Source organism: Staurois parvus, unplaced genomic scaffold (genome assembly GCF_062004578.1).
Source record: "Staurois parvus isolate SC_StPar_1 unplaced genomic scaffold, SC_StPar_1.0 ptg000657l, whole genome shotgun sequence".
Classification (NCBI taxonomy): Eukaryota; Metazoa; Chordata; class Amphibia; order Anura; family Ranidae; genus Staurois; species Staurois parvus.
The window spans coordinates 5,483,384-5,503,770 of record NW_028318453.1 but is presented as its reverse complement, the minus strand read 5'-3'; the positions used below and the strand labels follow the sequence as shown (position 1 = coordinate 5,503,770).

The 20,387-nt window shown below is 42.1% G+C and overlaps 1 protein-coding gene across 1 annotated transcript in view; it reads right to left on the bottom strand.

Moving 5' to 3' along the window:
- CCDC170 (coiled-coil domain containing 170) overlaps positions 1-20,387 on the bottom strand; it is a 116,249-nt gene that overhangs the window by 29,931 nt on the left and 65,931 nt on the right. The window lies entirely within an intron of this gene.

The window sequence follows — 20,387 nt, the reverse complement described above, 5'->3', positions numbered from 1 at the left end:
TTCTTTTTCCTATTTGTGTGTTTCTATTGTTGCTGTATGGGCCTCCATTAGAGAGGTCTGTCTATGCTGTTGTTAGAAAGTTTTCTTCCCTTTCTGTCTGACGAAAAGGTTGTCTTTGGGACAGTGAGAGTGGAAATCTCTGCAATGGAGTCTTGGAGAGCAACCAGACAGGGATTTTAATCCTTCCAAATGAAGAACAAAAGAAAGGGATTTAGATTGACCACCCCAGGAATGTTTGGAATGCTTGTTTACCACTTGAGTACAAAATATAGCAATACTTTATTACAAATAGATGATTAAAAGCCACTTTATCCATACAATCACATTTGAGGAAAAGTCTTATGACAAAACTGTATCTAAAGTTCGAGCATCAGTAAACACTTTTCACTGATTGCCTGGTTCTTCAGAACTGAGACAAGCTAGACATTATCAAAATTATCAATCTGACACACAGTGAGGATATAAAACATTAAAACAGCGCAAAAAGAATTTTAAATGAATCCCACTGCAAAAAAAATTATATATATATAAAATTATAAGTCCCACTCCAAATTGGTGAAAAAATTATTATATTATAAAAATGATTAAAACAATCTAAATAAAAAAATATATAAATATTCTTGAAAGTCCTCTTCCCAAAGAAATAAATCGTGCTTCCACCAAAAATTGTGCTCAAAAAATTATACCGCACTCACCAGATATTGGTGAAAAAACACCTTTTAGGATTTTTTTGGGATCCTAGACCCAGTCAATGTGCCTCCAGATATTTCTGGATTTTTCCCCACTCCAAACCAGAATATAGCCAGCCTCCAACCTCCAGGATCACCATACACCACTCTCCACTTTTTCTTTTTCTTGGAGAGTGGTGTCTGGTGATCCTGGAGGTTGGAGGCTGGCTATATTCTGGTTTGGAGTGGGAAAAATCCAGGAATATCTGGAGGCACACTGACTGGGTCTAGGATCCCAAAAAAACCCTAAAAGGTGTTTTTTCACCAATATTTGGTGAGTGCTGTATACTTTTTTGAGCACTATTTTTCGTGGAAGCACAATTTATTTCTTTGGGAAGAAGACTTTCAAGAGTATTTATATTTTTTTTATTTTGATTTTTTTATAATTTTTATTATATAATCATTTTTTCACCAATTTGGAGTGGGACTTATAATTTGATATATATATAATTTTTTTTGCAGTGGGATTCATTTAAAATTCTTTTTGCGCTGTTTTAATGTTTTATATTTAATTTTTTGGTGTGGGTTTGCACTGATGAACAGCAGCATTTATTTGTATATTTAGTGTTAATTTGTACGAATTTTGGCACTGGTGATTTATGTTTTAAACACAGTGAGGATAGACAGTTATGTGCAGGTGACTCTTGAAGGATGGATAATGGAGGAAGAAAGCACACAATATATTCCACTGTGTTGTTGGATGTGCTTTCCTGTGTTTATCCATAATATGGCGGACCATAAATAGACCGCAGTGTGGGAACCAAAATTCCATGAAATTAAGAAAGTATTTTTCTGCTGTATCCCCCCTCCTTTCTGTCGGTCCCTCATACAGATCCCCACAATCTAGGACGATACTGATGGCCACCTCCTGATTTACATTTTTTGGTCACGTCAGTTGAAAGGTATGATATCTTAATAATATGTTAAGCTTGTCTGAGTCCTTAAGACGCAGGCAATATGCAAAACGAGTCAACTGATGCTTGAACTTTGGATTCAATTTTGTCATGAGACTTTTCTTGAAGTGTGATTTTTTTGGATTAAGTGGCTTTTATTAATCTATTTGTAATAAACTATTGTATTTATCTACATTGGTAATCACCCATTCCAAATATCCCTGGGGTGGTCAATCTAAATCCCTTTCTTTTGTACTTCATTTAGTTGTTATATATTATTGTTGGGAGGACAGCTCCAGAAATAATGATTAAGTAATTGGATTGTGAATCACCCCCCTTTTCTATATGTATGATTGGCACTAATCTGTCCCCACTTTATCAAAATATATAAAAAGGTCTAGAATTAGGATTAATGTTTAAATGGATTATTTGAAAATAGTTTTAAGTATAACTATGCTCAAAACTCTTTTTCTAGTTTTGGGAAGAGTAGGAAATGTTTTGAACCCATGTCAGGTTTCACTAATGTACAGGACTCCATTACCCTAGGTTCACACCTAAGCATTTTCTGCAGCGTTTTGCAGAAAAGCAGTACAGTCCATTTAACATGATTTCCTATGGGACAGGTTCACATCTCAGCGTTTTCACCCGGTGCGTTTTTTGGAATGGGTCATGGACTTTTTTGAACGCAAGACGTTGCATTTTTTGTTCTATAGACTTCAATGTGAATGCTGCAGAAAAGTATGTATTGCATTTTTGCAGTGTTTTTGATGTGTTTTTGATGCGTTTTGTGTTTAAAATCTGCCTAGCAACAAGAAAAATGTAAAAAAATGAAAAAAAAAAACCACAAAACGCATCAAAAACGCTGCAAAAACAAAGGGAAAAAACAGAAACTGCAATGCAGATACATCTCAAACATAACCTGCATAGGTCTGAACCTAGACTTAGAGAGATTTGTCTATGCTGTTGTTGGAAAGATTTCTTCCTGTACTGTCTGGTGAAAAGGTTGTCCTTGGGACAGAGTAAAAGAGGAAATCTCTCCAATGGAGTCTTGGACAGCACTAAAGGCGGCCATAGAAGGATCAAAATTCGTCTGGTTCAGCAAGGACTGGATGAATTTCGATCCATGTATGGGCAGGCTGGTTGTACACAAGTTGATCTGTCCATGGGCTTGTGTACAACCATACTGTCAGGTCTTTCCTGAATAATCAGTACCACTGGCTATAGCTGGCAACATTGACCATTGTATTCTGACAAAGAGGAAGGCTCCCCGCTGTCAGAATATGATACCCCACAGCGGGAAGGACTTCACCATCCACATGAGTGTGTGGATGGGGGAATCAGATCAGTTTATTTTTTTCATTCAACCTACTGGTTGAACAACAAATACATGATTAATGTATGGACTGCCTAAAACTAAACAGTGGTACTAATCCTTCTCTTCCCACGCTATCCAAAAAAAAAAAAAACAGATAATGTAATTAATTAATCTATGTTTCCTCCTCACATGCTAATCAAAGAACAAGAAAAATAACTAAAAAAACAAGAATTGTAACAGTACACAATCAGATGTTTGTTTTTTCTTAAGATGTTAAAACGTTTTTATCTACAGAAACATAATCAGGTGGGAAAGTCTAATTACTACCTTCATTGATTCAGGTAAAAATGATCTTAGGAGTACGGGTGCACCCAGACTTGAGGCTACATGAGACAAGAGTTTCTGGGGGTTTCTGTGTACGACTATTGTGGATACAGAAATTTCTCCCTGAGCACAATGAAATGCCAAATTCCTCATGTACTGTACATGCATGACGATGTTTTTCCAATCACTATCATTTTACCCACTCTTATTATGACATTACAACAGTAGCAGAGTTTACAAAGTATATTTCGATTTTTATTTTAGAGTGAAATGCATGCCTTCTAAAATTATATACAGAGTGTACAGTATTTATTTTACATATTATGTTGCCATCTTCTGGACATTAGAGAGAAATGCATACTTGTGTTTTATAATCCTAAAATATCATAAATGACAAGGCATTTGACAAAAAAATCCAGCCGAATAAGAAGATAATGTCTGTTTGCAGTATGTAAAAAAATCAGCAACAAGTCAATGCTTCTTAAAGAGGATCTGTCACCTTATAGTTTAACCACTTCAAGTCCAGACACTTTTACCCCCTTCCTGCCGAGGCCAATTTTCAGTTTTCAGTGCTATCACACTTTGAATGACAATTGCGTGGTCATGCAACACTGTACCCATATGAACTTCTTAGCATTTTTTTGAGACAGATAAAACTTTATTTTGGTGGTATTTATTCACTACTGGGATTTTTATTTTTTTTTTCTATATAAATGAAAATGTGCAAAAATTAAAAAAAAAGTTTTTCTTATAAAATTTTGCAAATAAATCTTTCTTTATTAATCTTGGCCAAAATGTATTCAGTTATCTTTTTAGTAAAAAAAAATAACCCAAATTAGTTTATAACCAAAAATAATAATTAAAAACAAATTTTTTTACATTTTTATTTTATTTTTTTATATTATTAATTATTTATGTTTATTTTTTTTTAACATACTGTTACCCTAGCAGTACAGTATCACCATAGTGGCACTGTACTACTTGTGGGGGGTGATGAAGATTTTTTTTTTACACTGATTGCTTTTACATCCATAAAGGCTGTAAAAGCAACCATTTCTGCTTCTCTCTGGCTGCATTCTTGCAGCCATTGAGAAATACTGTGAGAGCTGTGATTGGTCACAGCTTGTCACATGGTACAAGGCTGTTGTGAATAGCCTTGTACCATGTGACCTCTGTGATCATTCGCAGATTTCACTAGTAGTAAGCAATGATGTCAGGAAGTGACATCTTGTTTACTACTGTTCATGTAATCACTGATTGGCCAATCATTGATCACATGATTGGGACTTCACACAGAGGTCCTGTACAGTGATCGGTGTTCCACTGTGTCCGGAGGACACAGCAGGCACCGGATCGTGGTGGCGCACGCTCCCAGGGAGTGCACACAAGCAAGGAGCGGGAGGATGTTTATAAATGGCCACCCGCTCCTTCGCTGCTCCCATCCGGCCGTTTATGTTCATAGGCCGAACGGGAAGTGGTTATTAAATCCTCAGCTTTTTTGGTTTAGCACACTGAGCACAATTAAATAACAATTTCCAGTAAACTATTTGTTAAAATTCCTTTCCCAGCACTTGCAGTTTACAACCTTATCCTGCTTCCCTAAACTTCTGGTCTTCACTGGAAAAAGTTAACATTGGACAGTGCATTTAGAGCCAGTCTGTTAGCTTGGAGGAGGGGGGGCTGAGGGGGGGGGGGATGCCATCCTAGGTTATGGGGCTGTGTGTTTCTATCAATGTACACAGTGTAGAGAAACACCACTCTAGCTCCTGCATACAAGGGTGGCTCAGCAGGGCGGGTGCTGAAAGAAAAAGGAGCCCCCCATAAAACAAGACACATGTGACAGTGGTCATGGCACCTGCGAACTGCAACAAAAACAAGGATTAAAAGATGAAGAGGCTACATACTCAGTAAGTGATTAAGTCAGCTGCTGAAAGAGCTTAAAAAGCTGGGATTTTTATATCACTTTAAAGAATCACACAGTTCTCAGTTTACTATGTATCCATACTTCAAGATTTTCCCTGACTCCATAGTTGGCAGGTAAAGTTAGCTTGTCTGCCGCTAGATGGCTCTGTTCCCGCTATAGTATGGTAAGTGGAAGCTGTAATTAGGTGTTAGCTCCCCTTTTAGAGAAATCCCTCCTCTAGCACTGTAATGGGTGAGTTTCATGTCCACATAAATGTGGGTTGAGCCCTAAGTAGATGGGGCATGGGAGCCAGACACCCCATAGCTGTTAAAGTGTTACTAAACCCAGGACCCTGCATTTACTATATCTGATCTCCCACAGTACACACAACATGGAAGAGCAATTATTTTAGTAAATATAAACTGCTAAATACCTTTTCTCATCAGCAGTTAGAGCTGTTTTGTAACTTCAGCCGAGCACTGGTTAAAGCTTGTAGGAGGAGTTTTCTCTAGGAGGATGCAAAACTCCTGACCTCTGTCTGACTAGTGCTGATTGGCCCTGTGCTAAACACATGCACTCTCCCAAGAAAAAAAAAACCTCTCTGGCTATACACACTAAACTGAGCATGTGCAGAAGGGCTACGGGTCCAATCTGTCTCATCAGCGTGGACATTTGAACAAGAGAAGGGACAGAGAAGTCAGGATCAAACAGCCTTTTTACACAATGCAGAGGATTAACCCCTTAGGTTCCACAGTCAGTATAACAAGCATGCTTTACTGCATATACAGACTGATTTTACTGTTGTGGGTTTAGTAACACTTAAAGATTTAATCTCCTGTAGTATCAATTTAAAAGGGCCCTGTTGCAGGGCTGAAAAACCAGGCAAGGTGGTACAAACCATAGGAGGCTTGGACAGAATCCTCTTATGTGAGTAGTGGTAGAAGCCAGGGAATGAATGTGCCATCTAGGAGGCTAAAGTTGTGGATTTAGGTTACACAGGGAAGTGGTCGCAAATCTGTGACACTCCCAAGGAGAGGAACGGAAGTGTGAAGGGAAGATGGCTTAAAGGACATGTGCTTGTGTTATGTGCAGAAATGGCAGCTATAGAATGTCCACTCCTATGTGTGGCGTTCCACGCCAAAGAATTTGGATAGTGTTTCAAATGTGATATCAGAAGTCAAGGAAATCTTTGTGATGTTACAGCAAAGTGCATTCCTTTATTCTCAAATATTAAGCCCTCAGGTCAGAGATGTTGTGAGCAGGCCTAGGGCCAGGAGTATGACACAATATGGCAGAATGTAAGCCAAATTCAGGTGAGTAGCTATTCAAGAAGAAGTGGAGAGGGGACTGATACAGTTTGACACCAACACCTGCCCAATGCTAGTCCCAATTGCACCATAATTTGAAAACCATGTAAGATCTACACAAATGTGATAAACAAACTCTGACACTTAAAAGTCCAGGTAGAAGATTACCTGGAAAGATGACTGTAAATCATAATCTCTCCTGCTGCCTGCACCATGTAATGCTGTTCTGATAAGAAGAAACTCACCCGTAAAGTCTGTTCAGAAACCAGCACTCCAAAAAAAATGGTCATTTTCTGTGCCCTGTGCAGAGCTCAATAGATCCTACTGCTTATGGGCTGTGATTAGGAGGTTCGGGATGAACCACTGAGTGCTGTGGGGGACACAGGACATCCGACACTCCCAGAAGTGCCGATTTCCAAACAGTCTTCATGGGACAATTTTACCTCCTTAAAAGCATGCAAACAACAGAAGAGGTAGGTCTTTACAGTTTTCCTTGTAGATAACTTCTCTACTGGGATGTTTATTTAACCAACAGAGTCACTTTAAAGCGGAGTTCCAGCTGAAAAAAAAAAAGTTGACTTTTAAAATACAAACACTTACCTGCCCCTCAGTCCAGCGGTGTCCTCAACACCGCTGGTCTCACCAGCCGTCTTCTCTCCCTGGCGTCGGCATCTTTAGTGTGGGCACCCAGGTGTGACTGCTTGCGGCTTCACACCCGGGTGCTCACTGCGCATGAGCGAGAAACGCTGCATTTTGTGAATGGCCCCATAGCCTTCTGGGACCTGTCATGTGTCCCAGAAGACTATGGTGGGTGGAGGGAGGGAGGACAACTTGCGCTTCTAATCACCCAGTCACCTAGGTGACTGCAGCGGAAGTGGGAGTGGGTACCTGTCAAATTCGGGCTCCTGCACCCCAAAGGTGCCAATCCTTAATGGGAAGCAGGGAACAAGGCATTAAAGCAGAACTTCCCCTTTTGGGTGGAACTCCGCTTTAAGTAATTACTGCATGCATGCTTCCTTAAAGATAGTGAAATAGTGAAATTGAAGGTGTTCAACTTCCATAACAGTGACATCCCCTCAAGTCACCCCAAAATGATTATGTGGATAAAACTTGATGAAAAATCAGTTAAGATTTAAAGTCAAGAACCTGTGAAGTTAGGTTGTGATGCTAGCAGCCATTCTCAGAACCTACTTGTCCTACTAGTTCTGAGGCAACACAGTCTACAACTATTCACTGCCCTAAAACTTTTTTTTCTACTTTTTTTCCTAAAGACAAAACCAATCTGCATACCAAGCGTGCCTACAAACACGTAAAATCAGCATAGAGCAAAACGAATGGTGTAAATGAGAATATTATTAAAATGTTATGTAAGTGAGAATGCAGTTCTTTAGGACAGAAACAAATGCTGTTAATTACAATTTGCATAGCCAAACACGCTTGTTACAAACTCTAAAAATGTGTTTCTCTTAGTTACCCTCCAGCTATAGGAGAGAACACAAGAATTTCAGTAATGAGACCCGAGCTATTTGTGGAACCAAACAGTGCACATAGGTAATCTCAGTGGTAGAGCAACAGGATTAAACCATTTATGAGTGTGTTTTTCCAAAAAAACACTCAGAATTTTTAAAATCAAGACTCAGTTTGGCTTCTGAGGATTCCAGCACTGCTAGAGAAAATTCTAGCTTAACCACTTCCTGTCCGGACACTTTTACCCCCTTCCTGTCCAGGCCAATTTTCAGCTTTCGGCGCTCTCACATTGTGAATGACAATTACTCAGGCATACAACACTGTATCTAAATGAAATTATTATCATTTTTTTAAAACAAATAGAGCTTTAATTTGGTGGTATTTAATCATCACTGGGGTTTTTATTTTTTGCTAGAAAAATGAAAAAAGACTGAAAATTTTGAAAAAAAACATGTTTTTCTTAGTATTTGATACTAAATTTTGCAAATAAATATACTTTCTTCATAAATTTAGGCCAAAATCCATTGTGCTACATTTTGTTGGTAGACATAACCCAAATCAGTGTGTATTATTTAGTCTTTGTGAAAGTTATAGAGTCCACAGACCACGGTATATATATTTGATATATTTGAAAATGTATCAATCCTGATGCACGGACTACCTATATAATTTCTTGGGGCCCTAAAATGCCAGGACAGTACAAATACCCCCCAAACGACCCCTTTTTGGAAAGTAGACAGTCTGAGGTATTTAATGAGAGGCATGGGGAGTTTTTTGAAGTTGTCATTTTTTGCCAATTTTTTAAGGAAATGATGAAAGTAAAAAAAAATCTTTTTTTTTCCCCACAAAGTTGTCATTTAACAAGTTCTTTCTCTCACACGGCATAGGCATACTTGCAATTACACCCCAAAACACATTCTGCTACTCATCCTGAGTATGGCGATACCACATGTGTAAAACTTTTTCACAGCCTAACCACATAGAAGGGCCCCACATCCAATAAGCACCCTTAGGCGTTCTAGGGGCAAAAATTACACATCTAATTTCTTGACTACCTATTGCCGTTTTGGAGGTCCTGGAGCATCAGGGCAATGGAATTATCCACAAAATTACCCCATTTTGGAAAGCAAACACCCCAAGGTATGTTTTAAGAGGCATGCAGAGTCTTCTGAAGACTTCATTTTTTGCCACAAGTTTTTGGAAAATGCGAAAAGAAAATGAAAATGTATTTTTTTCTACACAAAGTTGTCAATCTATGAGATATTTCTAATACACTGCATAGGCATACTTAAAATTACACCCCAAAACACATTCTCTAACTCTTCCTGAATATGGCGATACCAAATGTGTGAGACTTTTTTACAGTCTGGCCACATAGAAGGGTTCCACATCCAATAAGCACCTCTTAGCGTTCTAAGGGCAAAAATTACACATCTAATTTCTTGACTACCTATTGCCGTTTTGGAGGTCCTGGAGCATCAGGGCAATGGAATTATCCACAAAATGACCCCATTTTGGAAAGCAAACACCCCAAGGTATGTTTTAAGAGGCATGGGGAGTCTTCTGAAGACTTCATTTTTTGCCAAAAGTTTTTGGAATATGTTAAAAGAAAATGAAAATGTATTTTTTTCTATGCAAAGTTGTCAATATAGAAGATATTTCTAATACACTGCATAGGCATACTTAAAATTACACCCCAAAACACATTCTCTAACTCTTCTTGAGTATAACGATACCACACGTGCAAGACTTTTTCACTGCCTAACCAAATGGAGGGGCCCCACATGCAATAAGCACCGTTAGGCATACTAAGGGCAAAAATTACACATCTAATTTATTGACTACGTATCACAATTTTGGAGGTCCTGGAGCAGCAAAGTCTTCTGAAGACTTAATTTTTTACACAGATTTTTAGAAAATGTGAAAAAAAAGTAGTTATTTTTTCTTTAATGCAATGTTACCAATAATAACATATTTCTAACACACTGCATAGGTATTCTTAGAATAACACTTTAAAACACATTCTGCTACTTTTCCTGAGTATGGGGATACCACATGTGTAAGACATTTTCAGTGTTTGGACTGACTACTGGTCATTGCAACCTGTTTATCACAAAAATTAGCAAACATTATATATCAATAAAGCATAGTGTAGCTTCACCTACAGCCTGTTCCTAAAAGCTTAACCTACTAGTACGTGGCTGCCCACATAGCACTATGTTCATTCACCAAGAAGTTGAACAAAAGATAAACCAAAGAGTACCTGTTGTTTCAGTGCAGAGGATGGGTGTCTTGCAGGAAGGTAGCCAGTGGGATGTGCAGATGGGTCAGTACCGGTGTCATGCATAGACGTGGTGAGCAAACAGGCAAAGTAGTGGTCCAGGAAGAAGACAGGAACATGGTCCATAAAAAGGCCACAGTCAATACAGACAGCAAGCAAAGACGTGGTAAAAGGATTGGTCCAGGCAGAAACATTAAGCTTAGGGCCTTGGTTAGGTAAGACTGGACAAAGGGGTAGAGGCTTCATCCCACCCAAATCTCTTTGAAGCCTCTGGTCTCCAGACCCTGATCCGGGAATTAAAAACCCAAAGAAAACAAAAAAGTTTTCTCTGCTCGGAAACACTACTCTGGATCCCCTCACATACGTGAGACCCCTGTGTTGTCTTGAATCCCACTACTAAAGTGGGAGGGCAAAAGATCAGTCCAGGAGGCAGGTAGAGGCATGGTCGATTAACAGGCCGAGGTCAGTTCAGGCAGCAGGCAGAGGCATGGTCGATTAACAGGCTGAGGTCAGTTCAGGCAGAGGCATGGTCGATTAACAGGCCGAGGTCAGTTCAGGCAGCAAGCAGAGGCATGGTCGAGTAACAGGCCGAGGTCAGTTCAGGCAGCAGGCAGAGGCATGGTCCATTAACACGCCGAGGTCAGTTCAGGCAGCAAGCAGAGGCATGGTCAATAAACAGGCCGAGGACAGTTCAGATGGAAGGCAGGAAAATGAATTCAGGCAACAGGCAGAAACGTGGCAGGGAAATAGCAAACAGAGGACAATGAAATATATCTTCACCGTACTTCACTAATAACGTAGTGCGGTATGGTAGATACGGAAGCACTCTTCTATACAGAGACCAGGCTTTGAGGGACACTGGGGACAGTAGTATCGGTTGTCAGATCGAATTCTATGTTTGGAGCATACCCGACATCTCTTTTGAGGATTGCGGTCTGTTTCGGTAGGGGGGACGATATTGGGGAAATGTCTTTCATGCAATCGGCTCACTGAATCAGACCGAATTTGTTCAGGTACGGGTCTTACTTGATAGATGAGGGATGTGATAATCTCTTCCTGATATTGTAAGAAGGTGACAGGTCTTTGTGTGGACTTCTGGAAAACGATGTAGGAATTGTACAGGGCCATATGGAAAAGGTAGAAGGATACTTTTTTATACCAGTAGATTGATCTTCTGTTGGGTATGTAGGGCTGTAACATTTGATCATTTAAATCCACTCCCCCCATGAACAGGTTGTATTCGTGTATGCATTGGGGTATTCGGATGGGACCGCGACTTCCTTGAATTTCCAATGAGCTGCTATTATGGATAGATGAAAGGACATACACATCCCGTTTGTCTCACCACTTAAGGGCCAGGATCTCTTCATTTTTCAAGCTAGCTGACTCCCCCCTGTTTAGCTTGGTGGCAACCAATTGTTGTGGAAATCCCTTCCGATTGGGTCGAACTGTGCCACAGGCTACAGTGTCCTTGAGATAAAGGTGGCGGAAAAGGGGCAGGCTTGTGTAGAAATTGTCCACGTAAAGATGGTACCCCTGATTGAAGAGGGGGTATACCAGGTCCCAGACAATTTTTCCACTAATCCCCATATAGGCTGGGCATTCAGGGGGCTCTAGCTGACTGTCCTTTCCCTCGTAGATATGGAGTTTGTTCATCTTCACCCCATATCTGGCCCGTTTACTTGGAATGTACTGTTTTATGATCAGCCTCCCAGTGAAATGGATTAGGGATTCATCGACACAGATGTTTTTTTCAGGACAATATATTTCTGAAAATTTTTGGTTGAAATAATTGATTAGTGGACGAATTTTATAAAGTTTGTCGTACTCGGGGTGATCTCTGGGGGGGAACAGGGAATTATCGTTGAAATGTAGAAAGTGCAGAATTGTTTTACAGCGGGTCCTGGACATAGTGGCAGAAAAGAGCGGCATGTGTTGAATGGGATTTGTCGACCAATAAGCATGCAGTTCATTTTTTTTTGTTAGTCCCATATTAAATGTAAGGCCAAGAAACACTTTAAATTCTTCAACTGTGAGGCATTTCCACTCAAATGTTTGAGCATAACAGGAGTTGGGATTTTGAGTGATTAATTGCTGGGCGAAAATATTGCATTGGTGCACAACTGAATTCAAAAACTCTTCAGTGAAAAATAAATGGAAATAATCAATGGCTGTAAAATTTTGGGTTTCTGCCTGAATGCCTGACTGGGCTATGAATGGGGGAATTATAGGTGCTCCTGATCCTGAAGGTAGCCACACAGGGTTTAAAAGAGCATCTGGGACAGCAGTATGGGCCCTAATCCTTGGTGGCTGATGTGACACCTGAATACTAGAACTTGCACTTACAGTGCTGGTAGTAGCCATATCAGAAGAACGTATTGAGCTGCTGGTGGTTGCTTGCTGCTCCTTGGAGTTCCTCATTCTTTTTGTTGGAACACCTTCTTCTGATTCAGAGAGTGAACCGCTGCTGTGTTCTGGTTCATATACAGAATCAGAGTTTGACAGTGAGAGTTCTCCGTCACTCTCATCTGTCATACTCAGAATTTGAAATGCCTCCTCGCTTGTATATGATCTTTTGGCCATATTTTTGACACTGATCAGGACCCACTGGTATGGCAGTGATCAGGATGGTGTTGCAGTGAGGGACAGATATCTGGCTGCAGTTGGTTCACACTAGTCACTGTTGGGCAAAAATCAGAGATACAGTGAGGTGGCTGGCAATGTTTTGTGAGTGTGTGTAAACTCTGTGCAAAGGCTGAAAATTACTCACAGTTAGCTGTACTGGATCTCTCTCCTCACAGACGATGGCAGTGAACAGGATCCACTGGTGTGGCAGAGATCAGGGACACTTTATGAACAGGCACACTGTAAGGTGATCAGGGACACTGATTGGGCCACTGTATGGTGATCAGGGACACTGCTGGGCCACTGCGGTGATCAGGGACACTGCTGGGCCACTTGTGTGGCGATCAGGGACACTGTGGCAATTAGGGACACTGTGGCGATCAGGGACACTGCTGGACCACTTGTGCGGCGACCATGGACACTGCTGGGCCACTGCGATGATCAGGACACTGCTGGGCCACTTGTGTGGCGATCAGAAACACTGCTGGGCAACTGCGGTGATCAGGGACACTGCGGTGATCAGGGGCACTGCTGGACCACTTGTCCGGCGATCAGGGACACTGCTGGCTTCTTGTGTGGTGATCAGGGACACTGCTGGGCCACTTGTGTGGTGATCTGGGCCACTGCGGCAATCAGGGACACTGCGGTGATCAGGGACACTGCTGGACCACTTGTGCAGCAATCGGGGACACTGCGGTGATCAGGGACACTGCTGGGACACTGCGGCGATCAGGGACACTGCTGGACCACTTCTGCGGCGATCAGGGACACTGCTGGGCCACTGCGATGATCAGGACACTGCTGGGCCACTTGTGTAGCAATCAGAAACACTGCTGGACTACTGCGGTGATCAGGGACACTTCGGTGATCAGGGACACTGCTGGACCACTTGTCCGGCGATCAGGGACACTGCTGGGCCACTTGTGTGGTGATCAGGAACACTGCTGGGCCAATGTGGGGATCAGGGACACTGCTGGGCCAATTGTGTGGTGATCAGGAACACTGCTGGGCCAATGCGGTGATCAGGGACATTGCTGGGCCACTTGTGTGGTGATCAGGAACACTGCTGGGCCAATGCGGTGATCAGAGACACTGCTGGGCCACTTGTGTGGTGGTCAGGGACACTGCTGGGCCACTGCGGCAATCAGGGCCACTGCGGCGATCAGGGACACTGCTGGACCACTTGTGCGGCAATCAGGGACAATGCTGGGTTACTTGTGCGGCAATCAGGGACACTTCTGGGCCACTTGTGTGGCAATCAGGGACACTGCTTGGCCACTGCGGCGATACTGCTGGGCCACTTGTGTGACGATCAGGGACACTGCTTGGCCACTGCGGCGATCAGGGACACTGCTTGGCCACTTGTGTGGCGATCAGGAACACTGTGACGATCAGGGACACTGTGGAGATCAGGAACACTGCTGGGCCACTATGTGGTGATCAGGGGCACTGACAATCAGGGACACTGCTGGGCCACTTGTTGGGCGATCAGGGCCAATTGTGGGCGATCAGGGCCACTTGTGGGCGATCAGGACCACTTGGGGCGATCAGGGCCACTTGGGGCGATCAGGGCCACTTGGGGCAATCAGGGACACTTGTGGGGGCAATCAGGGCCACTTATGGGCAATCAAAGCCACTTGTTGGGGCAATCAAGGCACTTATTGGGGTGATCAGGGACACGTGGGGCGATCAGGGCCACTTTAGGGGCAATCAGGGACACTTTAGGGGCGATCAGGTGTCACTGAGGTGGAGGGCAGTTGACTACTACCTCTTCTTGGCTGTTTCTCCTCTCACAGACAACTCCGTGTGAGGAGAAGGAGGCGGAAGCCGCACCATGCGGCTTTTGTTTACACTTAAGCTGTGTCCTTATTGGACACAGCTGATCACATGGTATGGGACCGATTTCATTGGTCCCATACCATGTCACGTAATCTACCGTGTCCGTCGGACTCGGCGATCATCGGGCTCGCGGGTGCGCGCTCTAGGAGCCGCGCACGAGCCTCAGACACAAGGTGCCGTTTAGAGACGGCAACCCGCTCCTGTAGGTGTCCCGTCCTGCCGTTTATAAACAGCGGCCGGACGGGAAGTGGTTAAAGGATAAGTTCACCTTTAGTAACAAGTGGGTGGGGGATCATCATGGCAGACAGCTTGAAAATGAACTAACAGGGTGCTCATCAGCATCCTCGTAGCTCACTGACACTTCCTGCAGCTGAGTAACGGTCTGCCCGTATGATGGTATGGGCAGAGAGCAGTCAGGAGTGTCTGCAGGAGCATGATATTGCCTCTGGGATCCACTGATATTACCCCTGGGATCAACTGGTGCAATGCTTTGCACGTTCCATGGCAAAAAAAAATAAAAAACAAATGTGCATTCTTTTAGCAGCAAAATTCTGTGCATTTATTATTCGTTTACAAAATAGCGAACTTAGCTTTTCTAGATTAACTCCAGGTATAGATTTTAGATTTTATTGCAAAGTTACATTGATCCAATGAATGCAAAGTGTTTTCTTATTGGGTAAGGTGGAGACCACTCCATCTCTTCACCTTGTCCAGTCAGAGAATGCCTTGCATTCACTGCGAAAAATGCAAATCATTCTGGAATGGCGCAAGTGCCGAGTGAGCAGCTCCGTTGTTACTATGCAGCAGGCAGCCACTTGACATGGGACCCAGAAATTTATCCATAGCCAGTAGCAAAATGTACCTCCAAACCTCCTCTTCTCCCTCTAGAGCACTGGTGTCAAACTGTTGGCCCTCCAGCTGTTGTCAAACTACAAGTCCCATGAGGCATTGCAAGATTGACAGTTACAAGCATGACTCCCAAAGGCATGATGGGACTTGTAGTTTCACAGCAGCTGGAGGGCCGCCAGTTTGACACCCCTGCTCTAGAGCATGTCACTACTATTTTCTTTTATCTTGTCCTTGTAGCAGGAAACAACTGTACAGTATGCCCTGTATTCAGTGGTGTATTTAGTTTTGGTGCTGCCCTAGAGACAACACAAAAATTGGCGCCCCCACCAGAAAGAGCCTGACATTGACCAAGAACACCCCTGCTGTGCATACACTGTCATGAAACCCACAGCATCTCTTGGAACCCACTAGGTCCTCATGCCGCATGTGTCCCTTCTTCCCTCCCTCCTTCCAAGGGGAGTTGCTGCCACCCCTGAAAATTGCCACCCTAGGCAAATGCCTTGTTTGCCTTATGGTAAATACACTCCTGCCTGTTTCATCAAGACATCTGCTTGGACATTAGATCAGCAAGTTGCCCTGCATCAGTTCCTGTTGATGAAGATATCTCCAGAACCATTTTCCCCCAAAACCATTTCTTTACACACAGCATGTGTGTGAAAAGCTTTTGGAAGACAAGGTAGCAGCACTGATTTGCTGAGAAAGAAAACAATATTTTCATGCATCTACTGTGACACCATTGGCACTACAGGCTAACAAACAGTTAAATTGATTGTAAAGTAATTTATTTTAACAACAAACATGTCATACTTACCTCCTCTGTGCACTGGTTTTGCATGGCATAGCCCCGATCCTCGTCTTCTCAGGTCTCCTGCCAGCGCTCCTGGTTCCCCCTCTTCTCCGTGTGCCCCCCATAAGAAGCAACTTCTTATGATGGCACAAATGCGGGCTCAATCCTGAGCCATGCTATGTGTGTCTATAGACACACCCAGTGTGGCTGAGCCCCACCTCCTGTTCCCTTGTCACTAGGTTTTATTGACAGTAGCAGAAGCCAATGGCTCCCACTGTTTCACTAACTCCGCACCGCTGCTCTCAGGCACAGCACTAGATCAAGATTGGGGCTCAGGTAAGTGTTTAGGAGGGTGGGGGGAGCTGACAATAGAAGATTTGTTACTATAATGCAGAAAATGCATTAAGGTAAAAAAAAAACCTTCAGCCACTTTACCATTCAAACTCCACTGATTGTGTGTTCAGCTCCAAGGTAGCTATTAGGATAAACAAAGATGGGCTATGAAATGAGGGAGTGCTGTAATCCAGCAGGCAAAAGTGACAACACTGATTGGGATTTCATTGCAGTGGAGGCAGCATTGTCAGCTCACTATAGGATATTAGGAGCTCATTGCATTTCTGAGAGCCCCGAGGGTTCTCGGAGGTGACGTCACCACGTACGGGTGAGCTGCCGATGTTTGCTGAGACAGGAGTTAACCATTTTTAAAAGGCATACATGTGGCTTATGCTAGTGTCGGCGATGGCACTTTATATTGTGAGTGCGATTTATATCTTTTAATGCAATAAAGCATTTTAATGGTTTTACACTATGAAGCTTCCTCTTCCTTTCCTCCCATGTGGTTCCATACATATATACGAGGAGTATACAGTTAAGGAGGTGTAAGAGTTATTTGGCATCCCTGCAGATCATTACTCCCAGAGCCACTGCGCATTAGCTGGTTTATAACATTACCAGCACGGAGCTCTGGTGAGTTTATTCAATTTGTCTGGTGGTGTAATAACACAGTGTGGTGGTGTTTTAAGACACATATGGTTTAAAGAGATAAACTAGAGGACTTTTTTTTAGGCATATCAATTTATGGACGTTTTAACACAGTGATATTGGTTGGATGGACACATTGTCACATAAGTGTTGTTATATATGCACGAATTGGTATATATATTTATTGATGATTAATGATTGGTGATATTGGAAGATTATGATATTATTATGGTGTTGGGTGGAGAGATCTGACATGATAATATTTTTGTTTTACACTTAATATATATATTCTGCATTATTAATGGTTGAAAAATAATTTATTATTTGCACATTTAGAGATTTTTTTATTTATTTATATTTGTTTTTCATTTTTTTACATATAAAGATGGTCTGCATATTTATGCTATAAGATAAGGGGTCAAGGAGCGCTGTTCTAAATATTAATTGTGGTATAATACCTTGGGTTCCAAGATCTAGATAGCTGCCCCCCCCCCCCTTGTATTTCATATTAACACCTATATATGTCCAGTGGCACCGTTCAACAGTAAGAAATATTTGTGTGGTACATGTGACAACAATCTCCTGTATTCTTCATATGTCTGGGCTTTGGGGTAGAGTGGCAAGTTGGAAGCCTTTTCTTACGAAGAAAAACATCCAAGCCTGGCTAAATTTAGCAAAAACACACCTGAAGTCTCCCAAATGCATGTGGGAAAATGTGTTATGGTCTGATGAAACCAAGGTTGAACTTTTTGGCCATAATTCCAAAAGATATGTTTGGCACAAAAACAACACTGCACATCACCAAACGAACACCATACCCTTAGTGAAGCATGGCGGTGGCAGCATCATGATTTGGGGCTGTTTTTCTTCAGCTGGAACTTGGGCCTTAGTCAAGGTAGAGGGAATTATGAACAGTTCCAAATACCAGTCAATATTGGCACAAAACCTTCAGGCTTCTGCTAGAAAGCTGAATATGAAGAGAAACTTCATCTTTCAGCGTGACAACGACCCAAAGCATACATCCAAATCAACAAAGGAATGGATTCACCAGAAGGAGATTAAAGTTTTGGAATGGCCCAGCCAGAGCCCAGACCTTAATCCGAAAGAAAATCTGTGGGGTGATTTGAAGAAGACTGTGCACAGGAGATGCCATCAGAATCTAACAGATTTGGAGTGTTTTTGCAAGTCAAGATGTGCCATGCTGATAGACTCATACCCAAAAAGACTGATTGCTGTAATAAAATCAAAAGGTGCTTCAACAAAGTATTAGTTTAAGGGTGTGCACAGAGTTGTACAGTTTATAGGTTACATTAAGGTGGAAACGTTATGAAATGATTTATCTTTGTCTCATTTTTTTTACACCACAGAAACCTGACATTTTAACAGGGGTGTGTAGGCTTTTTATATCCACTGTAAGATCTGGTTTAAAATCTACTTTAACTTTAATTTCATAAACGGGAAAAGAGTTTGATTTAATTGATCAACATGGATTAATTCAGTGGCGAGGGATTCAAAACATCTCCTTCCCAATGCTAATAAGTCCCATTAACACTCATTTTGTTGTGTCAGTTGTGGTAGGTGACCATTTCTATGTGTGGTGCATTGGGGTGCCATCCATTGTGAATGGCACCCCAAGTCGTTGTACAGAAGAGCCTAACACACTGCAGCGCACCACAATGCGTATACCATGCATTGCGATGAGCTGTATTTTTAAAAAGGGTGTGTATTTTCAACCACTGAGCATTCATTGTGAATGTGCTACCTTAATTCAATGAACATTATTGCATGCCTTAATGCTTTTTAATGCACGTTACATAGTTAGTCTGGCTGAAAAAAGAAAAAAGTCCATCCAGTTCAACCATTAAAAAAAAAAAGTTATAATCCTATACCCACAATTGATTCAGAGGAAGGCCAAAAAAAACCCAGCAAAGTATGATCCAATTTGCTTCTGCAGGGAAAACAATTCCTTCCTGATCCCCTGAGAGGTAATTGGATATTCCCTGGACAGGGGCGGACTGAAAACTCATGGGGCCCCCGGGCAATAGGGGATCATGGGGCCCCTGTGTCCTTGCCCAAACTCAAAAAAACCTATGAAAAAGGTACCAGAGGCATCTCCTGGGGCCCCCTACTGACCCCGGGCCCTCGGGCAGTGCCCGAGTTTCCAAATGGTCAGTCCGCCCCTGTCCCTGGATCAACTTTACCTATAAATGTTAGTATCCAGTTATATTCTGTGTATCTAAGAAAGAATCCAGGCCTTTTATTAAAGCAATCCACTGAGCTGGCCAGAACCAACTCTTGAGGGAGTCTATTCCACATTTTCACAGCTCTCACTGTGAAGAAACCTTTCCATGTTTGGAGATTAAATTTCTTTTCCTCCAGACGTAAAGAGTGCCCCCTTGTCCTCTGTGATGACTTCAGGGTGAATAGCTCTACACGGTGCAGTGGAATGCCTAAGTTTGAATGGGTCCCCAAAGAAAAAGCAACCTGTATTTCCTCAATTTTGACTAGATGATTCAATATTGTTGATTCAATACCAGATTAAGGTTTAATAATTACTTATATGATAAAAACTCATCACAATCTGTGTCAGATTGAATAGAGGCATATTAAATATTTGGAAAAAGAGTCATCTATTAGACTAAATCTTATTTCCTCTCTGAAAAGGAACAAATGATGGGGTTAAGGTGCCCCTGGAGATCAAAGGAAAAAAAATTATCAGCTCTTTTCAGCAATAATTAAACCAAGCCTACAAAAGAATTCTAATTTCTTTGTCTGATCCACAAGCACAGACTCATAAGCCCTGTTTAACTGCAAAAAAGCAAGTTCACGGATTATTAAATGTCTTACTAAAACGTTTGCAGGCCAGATTTGATGTCAGTTTAAAGTCGATTCCTGGCAAAAACCAAAACTAACACTAGGAAAACATATATATACTGTAACTAAACTGTTTTATGTTTAAAATAGTTTAATAAACACAAAACCGTCTGGAACTCCGCTTTAATGTGAAAAAGGTTTCTGACCCCAGCTGTAAGTGTCCCCACTTTGGGATTGCTGGGGCTACTGACATTACATCCAATATGATGGCAGC